A 12,824-nucleotide genomic window follows, 5' to 3' on the forward strand; every position below is an offset into this window, starting at 1 on the left:
TCGCCAAACAAAACTAACACTCTACAAGACTCTCATCATGCCCGTCCTAACGTATGGCGCAGAAGCTTGGACGATGACAACATCCGATGAAGCGACGCTTGGAGTGTTCGAGAGAAAGATTTTGCGTAAGATTTTAGGACATTTGCACGTTGGCAACAGCGAATATCGCAGACGATGGAACGATGAGCTGTATGAGCTTTACGACGACATAGACATAGCGCAGCGAATAAAGATCCAGCAGCTACGTTGGCTGGGTCATGTCGTCCGAATGGATACAAACGCTCCGACTTTGAAAGTATTCGATGCGGTACCAGCTGGTGGACGTAGAGGAAGAGGAAGACCTCCTTTGCGTTAGAAAGATCAGGTGGAGAAGGACTTGACTTCACTTGGTGTGTCCAACTGGCGCCGGTTAGCACGAAAAGAAGCTTTGTTAAACTCGACCAAAATCGCGTAAGCGGTTATCGCGCCAATTAAGAAGAAGAACTTCGGTGGAGGTTCTGTTAAGGTTTGAGGGGTATTTACATCGAAAGCAACTCTTGATATACAGTTTACGTCATCGCGAATGAATAGTGGAGACAATAAAAATGTTTTGGAAAATCGTCTCCGGCCGACGTTCGATAGAAACCTATAATGCGTAATGTCGTAAAGACTAATCATAGACAAACGATCTAAAAGCACTTTTTCTTGATCATTATTTTTTTTCAAAGGGCAGAATATACTTAAATTCCAATCGACAATCTCTCTTTCACCCAAGCACTTTTTGCTCAGGAGCTGATGAATGCTACTCACCAGCTCCGCGTCGCAGTACTTGAATGGCTGAGCTAGCGGCCCGCCGGCTGCTGCAGCTTTGTTGTTCTGTAGACGCACTATTTTTAGTCGTATTTCTGGATTGCTGGGTAATGGCATCTCAATTCAGTGGTCGATAATTGGAGGGAGCTGAATCTTCGTTTTGTCTGTGATTTTCACTCTTTTCATCATTAAACAGATTGAGGAAGTGCTTAATTTAAGTATGCACTGGGGTAACAGTCACCTGCTCGACGTCTTTATTCTTTGCTATCGGAAATTACAGACAAAAATATAATTTTAATCATGAGTCGCCACAAAGCGCGCCAGTTATTAGCTGGTATTTGTAATATATATTTAAGCAAACATTTTTTTTAAATAAATATAAAATTGAATCATGCATAAATATGATACAAATGTACATGGTTTCCTTATATTTTTCCAAAAAGCCAAACAACAACGTCCCCTCGTCACATTACGCTCTTATCTGCTGAACAGCGCGACAAGCACTTCATTAATTCTAATTTTTTCCGCATTTGTTAATTACCGTCGCTCACATGTTTTTGTACACACCCACACTTGAAAGATATCAAAACGAAATGCAAATTTTGGATAACAAAAAATCAACCAAAATACTCATCAATCGGCAAAGGCTTAGGAAATACCCAGACAAGAAAAAAACACAAAAAAATGAATGTCATGCACCCTTCCGCCAACTGGTTGTTTGTGCAATTGAAAACGTTCCGCGAAAATCACCTGCTTCGTTTGATGGATTGTCATTTTGAGCGAGCGCGTGCTTCGACGGCCGATTAGGCATATAAACGAATTTATAATGTGTGGCATTTTATAAAGGGTGGTTAAGTTTCAAGGGCCGGTGTTGATTTTGAATAAAATACAATTTTTTTTTTTAATTTTTGTCATTTCTCTTTATTATGATAATATTGGTATGGCTCAATTGCGTATGGAACAAAATATCGGCCAAGTGGCCGCCGCGGTCTCGGCGGCACACCACCATCCGATGGTCCAAATTTTCGATGACGCTAAGGCACAATTGAGGTTCTATGCCCGTTAATGTGCCGAATTATCTCATCCTTTAGCTCTTGAATTGTTGCTGGCTTATCGACGTACACCCTTTCTCTTAAATAACCCCAAAGTAAGAAGTCCAACGGTGTCGTTGACGTTTAGGTGTGGTTCACATTCAACATCGGCCCTTGAAATTTAACCACCCTTTATAACCAATACCAATGTAAATTACACTGAAATACATATATGATTTTTTATGTGTAAGGGGCGTTTCATAATCATAAGACACCCCTAATCTTTCAAGGTACTTTAATTTATAGATTTCAAAGTAAAATAAAAATGTTACACATCGATTAAAGTAGCAAAATTTATCTGTTTCATTACAGAATTTAGAACTTTTTTTAATACATAAAGAAAATTTTTAGCAAAAACGTATTTCCAGGCGTTTCAAAATGATAAGACACTGTTTAATTAAAGTGATCGTTCAACAAAAGTATACTTTTTCGACTTTTTTCTATCATTTAGAACATTTTAGTATTCTATGGAAGCACCATTTGCTTTAGCGACACAAAATAACGTTTTTTTTTCATCGATTCTACTAATTTTTTAAGTAAATTTACATCTAGAGTAGCCAATTCTGCCTCGTTGGTGTTGTCAAATTAGCGATTGTTGGCGTAAACTCTTCTGACTAATATACCCCAAATGTTTTCTATTCTATCGGGTTTAGATCCGGAGAACACGCCGACCAGTCCATAGTTTCTATGGAACAATCGGTCAAATCCTGCCTTGTTTCCCTACTTACGTGGATTCGGGTGTTGTCTTGCTGAAAAAGGAAGGGCACTTCCCGATTATCCTGGATAAAAGGAAGGAGACTATTTTCCAAAACATTTTTGTAGTCCCCACTATGCATTCGCGATGACGTAAACTATATATTAAGAATTGCTTTCGATGTACCATAAATACTCGTACACCCCAAACCATAATAGAACCTCCACCGAAGTTGCGCTTGGAAAATAAGCCACCTCTTATTTGCAAATTTCTCCAATAATTTAAAAAACCATCGGCTTGATCAAGATTCCATTTTTTTCATCCGAAAATAACACCTTTTTAAAAAATTATATGAAATTGAGCAGCATTAAAAATATTCCAAATATCTTACTGTGTCCCAGTTGGTGTCTAGGTACTTTTCTGCAAACTGAAGACGCGCCAGCTTGTGCCGTAGCAAAACATGGGGGTCCTTTTCTTATTTTTGATAATTTTAAATGATTGCACCTCTGTTTTGTGCGCCAAACTGTTGTTTTAGAAACCTTATTATGAACAACAGCGGCCAAGTTGGCGCAAGACTTAGTCGAGTTCTTTTCTCATGATTGCTCCCTGTTCTCGACTTGATAGTGATCATTTTCTTCCAAAGGGCTTCAAAGTGTTGTAATTCTCAGGACTCCGTAAAAAATTCCGGGCAACACAACGACTTCTGCCTGCTTCTTTTTTTTGCAATTAATTTGATTGACAAGCCTGAATCCTTGTAGGCCAAAATTGTTCCACTTTCCATTGAACCCCTCGGCATTTTAGGTTAATTTGCATAAAACTATAATTAAAGTAATCCAAAACAACAATCAACACCTTCTATCTCTTCAGATGCTTATTTTCGACTAGTGTCTTTACATTATGAAACGCCGAAAAGACTCGCAAAAGTGCAGCTTCTTGGAGAAAGATAGCGGCTCTACAAAATAGAGTGAACTTCCGCACCAGAAACAATTTATGGAAGTCTTAACCCTTAACTGGTATCGTAAATTTGACTAACGAAACTAGTGAACTATTAAAATTAGATTCTAGGATACAAATGTCTACAATTTTTTTCAAGAATTATTTTGATAGGCCAAATAACAAGCTTGTTTTATGAAATTAATAAGTTTTTATTCATATACTTCAATAAAATAAAATTTATAATAATCATAATTCAAAAAAAATAAAACGCGTGGGGGCTGCGCGGCCCCCACGATACCAGTTAAGGGTTAAGTATATAACTGTTAAAATGACGTCAAATAAACGCTACTCCGCAAAGTAAAAGCGAGATGTCTTATGATTATGAAACGCACCTTAATATGAAAGTTACACACAAGCTTTTCAAATTGGATGCCGTTTTATGACTTCCCACGTGATTTTTCACATATTGTAAATACACACATGCACCCACATACTGTTATAAAATTGTTTTTAATCACTTTTTTACAAAAATTTGGTTCTTTCATACTTTTAGGTTTATTTAATTTTTTTCATTTGATTGGCCTGCATGTGCTATCTTCTCCGAAAGGGACTGCCCACTACCGTATTGGTGTATGGAAAACGTAAACCTTAAATCCCAGCTGAAAATAGTATTACATAAATGATAAATGGAATATTAACCAACTGTAGGCCCAATAGGACTGACAGAATCAATATCGAAAGAAGTCAAAAAATTAGCGTAACTTTGCCTTGAAGTACTTTTCGACCAGGTGTATGAGGAACTAAGAAGAAAGGGACGAAAAAGCCGGTGATGTTAAATAAAAATTAAAAGTTAGATTAGATTAATCTAAACAAGGAAGATAATAAATAGCAGAGAATAGAAAGAAGCAAGTTGTTTGAAAACAAAATTAAGCAAAAATCCAGCATTACCTCAAGCTAACAACTGATTTCCTCAAATTCACTGATAGTCTACTAGAGGTACCGCAATATGCCCAAATTTCTTTATTCTTTCAACTGTGCACTGAGCCTACTAAAGGGTGATTTTTTAGCTCTTATCTTTTTAAAAAGTTGGTTTAAACTGCTGACGCACGTTTTGTGTTTTGTTTCACTGTCAAACATCTTCAGTTTGGTCTATAATTTAACCATGAATCGTCTTTCAAACAAAAACCGCTTGAAAGTCATTGAATTTCATTATAAAAATGCGTGTTCTGCATTTAGAAAGTTTAAAGTCGAAAAATTGTGTTCAGCGACGAAGCTCATTTTTGGATCAATGGGTACGTAAATAAGCAGGATTGTCGATTTTGGAGTGAAAATCAGCCAGAAGAATTGCAAGTGGTTGGAGGTATCATTGTGCCGTACTTCTTCAAAGACGCTGCGAATCATAACGTAACTGTGAATGGTGAGCACTACCGTGAAATGATATCCAACTTTTTTTTGCCCAAAATGCAAGGGCTTGACTTGTTGAGAGGCGAGTTCGGTGAACATTTTATTTTACGTTCGGGACCTGTCAATTGGCCACCCAGATCGTGCGATATAACGCCTTTAGATTATTTTTTGTGAGGCTTTGTTAAAACTCCTGCCTATTCAGACAAGCCTGCTTCAATTAACGCATTGGAAGACAACATCAAAGCATTTATGTATATGTGAGATACCGGCCGAAACATTGGAAAGAGTATGCCAAAATTGAACTAAGCGGATGGACCCTTTGAAGCGCTGTCGCGGTCAACATTTGCATGAAATAATCTTTAAACATGAAATTATATGGACCGTACCATCGATTTATATAAAAATTGCATGCAGTTTTCTGAATTTTACGTGTGTTTTTTTGAAAAACTTTCCTATAGCTATTGAAAAAAGAGGTTGTCTGTAAAGTCGGTTTACTGACGATAGTTTAACGTGATAACGTCATAAGAAAATACTAATTGAATGGTTGATTTTTTCAAAAGATAATTTTTATTTTATTTGTTTGATAGATATTTTGTATGGATATAGAGAATGAGTTAACATTAACATAACATAATATACTTTAACATAACATAACATAACATAACATAACATAACATAACATAACATAACATAACATAACATAACATAACATAACATAACATAACATAACATAACATAACATAACATAACATAACATAACATAACATAACATAACATAACATAACATAACATAACATAACATAACATAACATAACATAACATAACATAACATAACATAACATAACATAACATAACATAACATAACATAACATAACATAACATAACATAACATAACATAACATAACATAACATAACATAACATAACATAACATAACATAACATAACATAACATAACATAACATAACATAACATAACATAACATAACATAACATAACATAACATAACATAACATAACATAACATAACATAACATAACATAACATAACATAACATAACATAACATAACATAACATAACATAACATAACATAACATAACATAACATAACATAACATAACATAACATAACATAACATAACATAACATAACATAACATAACATAACATAACATAACATAACATAACATAACATAACATAACATAACATAACATAACATAACATAACATAACATAACATAACATAACATAACATAACATAACATAACATAACATAACATAACATAACATAACATAACATAACATAACATAACATAACATAACATAACATAACATAACATAACATAACATAACATAACATAACATAACATAACATAACATAACATAACATAACATAACATAACATAACATAACATAACATAACATAACATAACATAACATAACATAACATAACATAACATAACATAACATAACATAACATAACATAACATAACATAACATAACATAATATAACATAACATAACATAACATAACATAACATAACATAACATAACATAACATAACATAACATAACATAACATAACATAACATAACATAACATAACATAACATAACATAACATAACATAACATAACATAACATAACATAACATAACATAACATAACATAACATAACATAGCATAGCATAACATAACATAACATGCTGTTCAAGCAAAGTAACGATGCATGAGCAAGATAACGACGCATTTTTTGGTTCGTGCAGCTGGCTACATAGAATTATAAGACGTTATCACGTCAAAAAATAATAATAACATTAAAACAACAGGTATTATTAACAAACTTGGTTTTATTTTAAATTCTTCAAGTAAATCAAATTAATAATAATCAATAAGAAGGCATATGCAAATACAAATAAGTGAATTTATATATGTACATATGCTCATATACATACACATATACGCTCACTTAAGTAGGAGAGAGCAAGATGTCGAACGTTGCCGTTCGTTTGCTTTGTTTGCTTTGTCGTTCGTTCCGCGCTTTCGCTTGCAGTTCATTCAAGGTAACGGCAATGAGCAAGGTAACGACATATGAGCAAGGTAACGGCAATGAACAAGGTAACACTAATGAGCAAGGTAACGACACATTTTTTCGTGCGTGCAGCCTGTTAAATCGAATTATAAGACGTTATCACGTCAAAAATCACCCTTTAATTGTTTATCAAGAGTCAAAATTAAGTAACTACTTCCAGAGCAATGCTTCAAACAGTGGACGGTAATCACGATGTACAGAACGCAGAGGTGTCGCGAATATGAAAGAAGAAAGTAGGAATACCCTATGATCAGAAAGTACCGAGAATGTTTAAATAAAACAAAACAGAGCTAACCTTCAGAAAAATTTATTTTATCGCCTTCAAAATATGACCCGTCTGAAGCAACACGCCTGTGCCAACGTTTAACCCAGGCCTCCATGCACCCCTGGTAGGCCGACGAAGTAATGGCCTTCAGCTCCTTCGTCGCATTCTCCTTGTTGCATGCCTTCCATGAAGTGGTAACTTCAACTTGGGAAACGAGAAGAAGTCGCCCGGGGCCATATCAGGTGAATACGGTGCTTGCACGATGATATTTACTTGGTGTTTGATCAAATAATCCAGCACAATTTGGGATCGGTGCGATGGCACGTTATCATCACGTAAAATCCAAGAATTGTTTGCCCACATTTCCGGCCGTTTACGACGTACTCTCTACGATGCACTCTCTACTCTTTGCCTACATCTCTCAAACACTTCGAAACGGGTAAATAATATTCCCTATTGGCTGCCTGGCCCGACAACATAAGAAAAAAAAATGACCCGGTTCCCATGTGCGCGGTGCGTTTAAACTAAACATTCCCGGTACTTTTTGTTCATAGGTTATGCGTAAAATGAGCGGACACAGTTCTGCTGTTGAAACCCCTATGACGCTGCAGCTGAAGTTACGCTCACAATTTAGCTCCTGACGTCCAAACCCGGTAATCTATCAACCTTGGACGGTACTGTATCTCACAAGAGGAGCAAAGCAGCGGGAACCAAACCGACGATACTTATTTTTTGAGCCAGATTAAGTGAACATAAATATTTATTAACGAAAATAGTTTTATTGCTTTGCAAAATGTTGTCCAAGAAGTCCGTTACACTTTTGCATGTACGAGTATTTAAACCAATTTTCGAGACGCTTTTGCACTCCGACTTCATTAAGACGATGTATCAGAGTTTGCAATGCCATGATGAAGAATGATTCGTCTTCTGCGATTACTTTTTCAAGCACTTCTAAACAAATACTGGTGCACAATTAAATTTAACATACGAGGTGTGGCAATTAAGTTGCAGGAGTTTATTACCAAAAAGCACAGAAGGTTAAGTTATGTGCGAAATTTTATTTACGACCTTTATCCTTCCAACTCTACAAACGATACCAGTGTTTCTCCAACGATCAGAAGCTCTCAAGGTAATGCTGTGAAGTAAGCCCATTCCAAATCTTTGTTACAGCTCTTTAACTTCCTGCACGTTGCCAGATCAATTGTATTGAAGTACTGGGAAATGAGAAAAGCTCACACACGCGGCGGTATTGGAGATTTGGGTTGGATCCCTCAACGATGTAATGCCCTTTTTGGCCAGAAACTCTTATACAAAGAGTGAAGAATGAATTCGGATGGCACACGCAAAATGTATGCGAAGCAAAATTGTGAGGGTAAAATTGGCAGCCACGTCAAAGGTGACTCAGCAGCAAAATTCGACCTGCTCATTTCACATATTTTTCTTCCAATCACATTCTCAGTTTTATCCTAAATAAATCGCTATCAAATCTCCTATTACGTCAGCAAATCAAGTGAGAGTCGCTGCTATGCGCTGAGAGCTGGTTAACCGGTCTGATGTTCGCCAACACCTTCTAAAATTCTCTTCATCATCACAACGAAATTCACATTAAATATTCAAAACTGAGCCGGAATTTCGATAATATTTCTTAATCATTTCCACACGTTCGGCAAGCGAGTAGCGAAGCATTATGAAATGACAAACCTCGCTGAATATTTTGCCATCACGATGCCATAATCAAATTCTCTATAAGCAAATGCTAGTCTTTTTTCTGCACTCTTAAATAAAGGGTGGTTAAGTTTCAAGAGCCGGTGTTGATTTTGAATAAAATACAAGTTTTTTAGGAAATTATTGTCATTTCTCTTTATTATGATAATATTGGTATGGCTCAATTACGTATGGAACAAAATATCGGCCAAATGGCCGCCGTGGCCTTGGCGGCACACCTCCATCCGATGGTCCCAATTTCCGTAGACGCTGAGGCATAATTGAGGTTCTATGCCGTTAATGTGCCAAATTATCTCATCTGTTAGCTCTTGAATTGTTGCTGGCTTATCGACGTACACCTTTTCTTTCAAATAACCCCAAAGAAAGAAGTCCAACGGTGTCAAATCACATGATCTTGGCGGCCAATTGACATCGCCGCGTCGTGAGACTATTCGGCCATCAAATTTTTCGCGCAAAAGAGCCATTGTTTCGCTAGCTGTGTGACAAGTGGCACCTTCCTGTTGAAACCACATATCGTCCACATCCATATCTTCCAATTCGGGCCATAAAAAGTTCGTTATCATCTCACGATAGCGAACACTATTTACGGTAACTGCCTGACCGACCTCATTTGGGAAAAAATACGGCCCCATGTTGGCGCCGGCCCATAAACCGCACAAAACAGTCACTCTTTGTGGGTGCATTGGTTTTTCGGCAATCACTCTTGGATTATCATTCGCCCAAATACGGCAATTCTGCTTATTGACGAATCCACTGAGGCGAAAATGTGCCTCATCACTGAAGATGATTTTCTTCGATATGCATTTTGATTTAAACGCCAGTTTTCATAATAAGCCTGAATAAATTTAACGCGTTGCTCGATTGTGTATCTTTCTATGGTTCAAATTGAGTTTGTCTGAAATTGAAAAACGTCAAATGAAATGCATAAAAAAACTTGACGTTTAGGTGTGGTTCACATGCAATATCGGCCCTTGAAATTTAACCAGCCTTTATAAACCACCGAAGTTGGGCTTTTCATCAGCCGTTGGATTGGTGTTATTCCTTAATGCAATCACAAACCAATTAAAAAAATTTGGCACAGACACATCAGCAGATAAATATAAGAGTTACTATTCAATTCAGCTGCACCGTTATAATTTTAATTTCATTTTCCGCATTTTATTGGCCACATTTAAAACTCGCTTTTGTTTGGAATTTTTTTCGTATAAAAGCGCATAAATTTCAAATTTCCCTTTCTAACATTTTTCTGCGTCTTTACATAACAGTCATATACAAACATACATAAGTACGTGTGTATTAATATGCATACATGCATACATATATGACTTTTTGCCTGCATGAATTTCTTTATCTTTTTGGCACAGGCTAATTTAATTTGGAAGCAATTTTTTTTTTAATTTGTGCTCTTATGATTTTATTATCAATGAACTGGAAATGCCACTGACATGCGACAATGCGTGATGGGTATTTTTTCTTAAGCAAAATATATTTGTTTCTTATACAAATTGCATTCCTTTTCCTTGTGGTTCAGCAGTTGAAAGTAAATTTACACAAAAAAAAAAAAACTTTGCATTTTTGTCTGTCTTTCGCAAAATCGTTTACTTTATTACATACAATATAGCTTTTACAGTTAAATATAATACAATAATACATATGTAGAGAGTAAAGTAAGATTGTGTGGATATGAAGAAGTTGAATACTTTGCGAATAACTATTCACTAAATTTTTACATATTTTTTTGTCATTCAATATCTTTATAAAGAATTACATAACAGCTGAAATTCAAAGGTAGTAGATAACACTACCTTCACATTTCTAAAGATGTGCGTTAGTGAGTGTAAAGCCTTTTGTTTGCGCTTAAGTAGTATAAGTAATAATTTACATTAAAAATAAATCGCCAAAATGATAAAGCTAAAACATAATTTTTCAAATATTTGCCCGAAAGTGTTCGTGAAGTGCCGTCATCAATTTAAAACTATTGACTTTGATAACAATAAAAATTATTATGATTAAAAAAAGTAAAAAACTTTTTGTTGCAATTTTAATTTTTCCAACATTTTTATGTTTTTATTTAATTTGAAATAAAAAAAATTAACTTTAATTTTTGCAAAAATTTTTATTTAAATTAAACATTTTAATAAGCCCAAATTTTAAATTTGCTAAAAAAATAAAGTAAATATTTTTTTAAAATTTATTAAAAATACAATACACTTTTATTAGAAATACAAAATTTATTTACTTTTCGGCTTTTATGTTTTTGCTTAATCTGAAATTACCCAATAAATTTTGTTTTTTTTTTTTGGTTTCCGAAAACTCTTCGCAAACAAGTCAAATAATTAGATATCGTAAAGCAACCAAAAGTACTTAATAATTAAATAACAGCGAAGGAACGTAATGAAATTGGTACAAAAATTATTGCTGCAAATATATGTATACAGCAAGTTTGCGTAAGAAACATTCCGATTGTTAGAACATTAAGCTCAATTTGCAGTTTTCTTTAAATAATCGACTAGTATTGCCAATTGAAGTCATGCCGCTAGTTGTCTAATTTTGATTCATTTTCTATTTTTTTCCAAGTACTCAAAGCAAATTTTTTCAATGTATTCTTTAGTTATCACTGTTTCATTCCCAGCCATTCCCCTGAGCCCTGTTTCATTTGCATTGGTTCGAATCAATATTCAGTTACCCTTTTCTACTTCAAAGCCAATTTATTCAATGTTCCTGCCTTTTTCATGGACTTCTTTAGCTATCATAGTTTCATTTCCAGTCGTTTCAATGGGCATTATTTCATTTTAATGCCTTCCTACCGGTAGTGGTTTATTTTTCAAAAGCTCACAGCCAATTTTCAATATGTCCGCAATTTTCATGGCCTTCTTTAGCTTTCATTGTTGCATTTCCAGTAATTTTGTTGGGCTTTATTTCCTTTTCTTGCGTTGTAACAGTTAGAAATGAATTTACTTTTTATTTTAAAGCCAGTTTATTCAATGCGCTTACACTCCTTTAGCTATCACTGTGTCATTCCCAGCCATTCCCCTGAGCCCTGTTTCATTTTCAATGCCTCGAATCGATATTAATTTTTGTTTTTTTAATTTTAATATTTAAAGCCAGTTTATTAATGTGCCTGCATTTTTGATACACTTCTTTAGTTATCGCTGTTTCGTTTCCAGTCGTTCCACTGACATTTGCTTCATTTTCGTTTGTTCGAATCGGCCTTGTGTTATTTGAAGAGAAATCACAGGCGGGGTATTCATTATGCACTAATTCCTTATAAACGTTTTGCTTTACAACTGTTTCATTTCCAGTCATTCCGCTGGCTTATTTTTTTACTTCTCTTTTTCAGTAGATTAAATATGCAATCAATGCAATTACATTTGCATCAAATATTTCATAAATAACTTTCATTTCACTGTTTCATTATCAGGCATTCCTTTGACCTTTTACGACTATTCTTCACATTAAACCAAGTTAGTACATTGAGATACGCTTTTCAAGTCCATATAAGGCAGTAAGTTATGTCACGAAAGCAGTTTTTAATTTTGAAAATAGAATTTTTTTGCATTTCCGTCACTTGTGTTCCATTTCCAATCACTGTTTGCTAAATTGATAATTGGCTTAAATCTTTTTTTCAAATAAATTTCGGCTTCATTTTCATTCAGTTTCATTGATTTTGATTAAATTTCTGCAAACTCAAAACTTAGCTGGAGCTGGCACTTCAAGATGATCTAAATTTTAATTTTCTCACTGTCAGCTGGCTAGGGGTTTTTGTGATGCTCATTTTTGATTTTCAAATGTCAATCTCTCTTTCAGACATTTTTCAGTCCCAGTTTTTCATTTCACAAAT

Source organism: Anastrepha obliqua, chromosome 4 (genome assembly GCF_027943255.1).
Source record: "Anastrepha obliqua isolate idAnaObli1 chromosome 4, idAnaObli1_1.0, whole genome shotgun sequence".
NCBI classification, from domain to species: Eukaryota; Metazoa; Arthropoda; class Insecta; order Diptera; family Tephritidae; genus Anastrepha; species Anastrepha obliqua.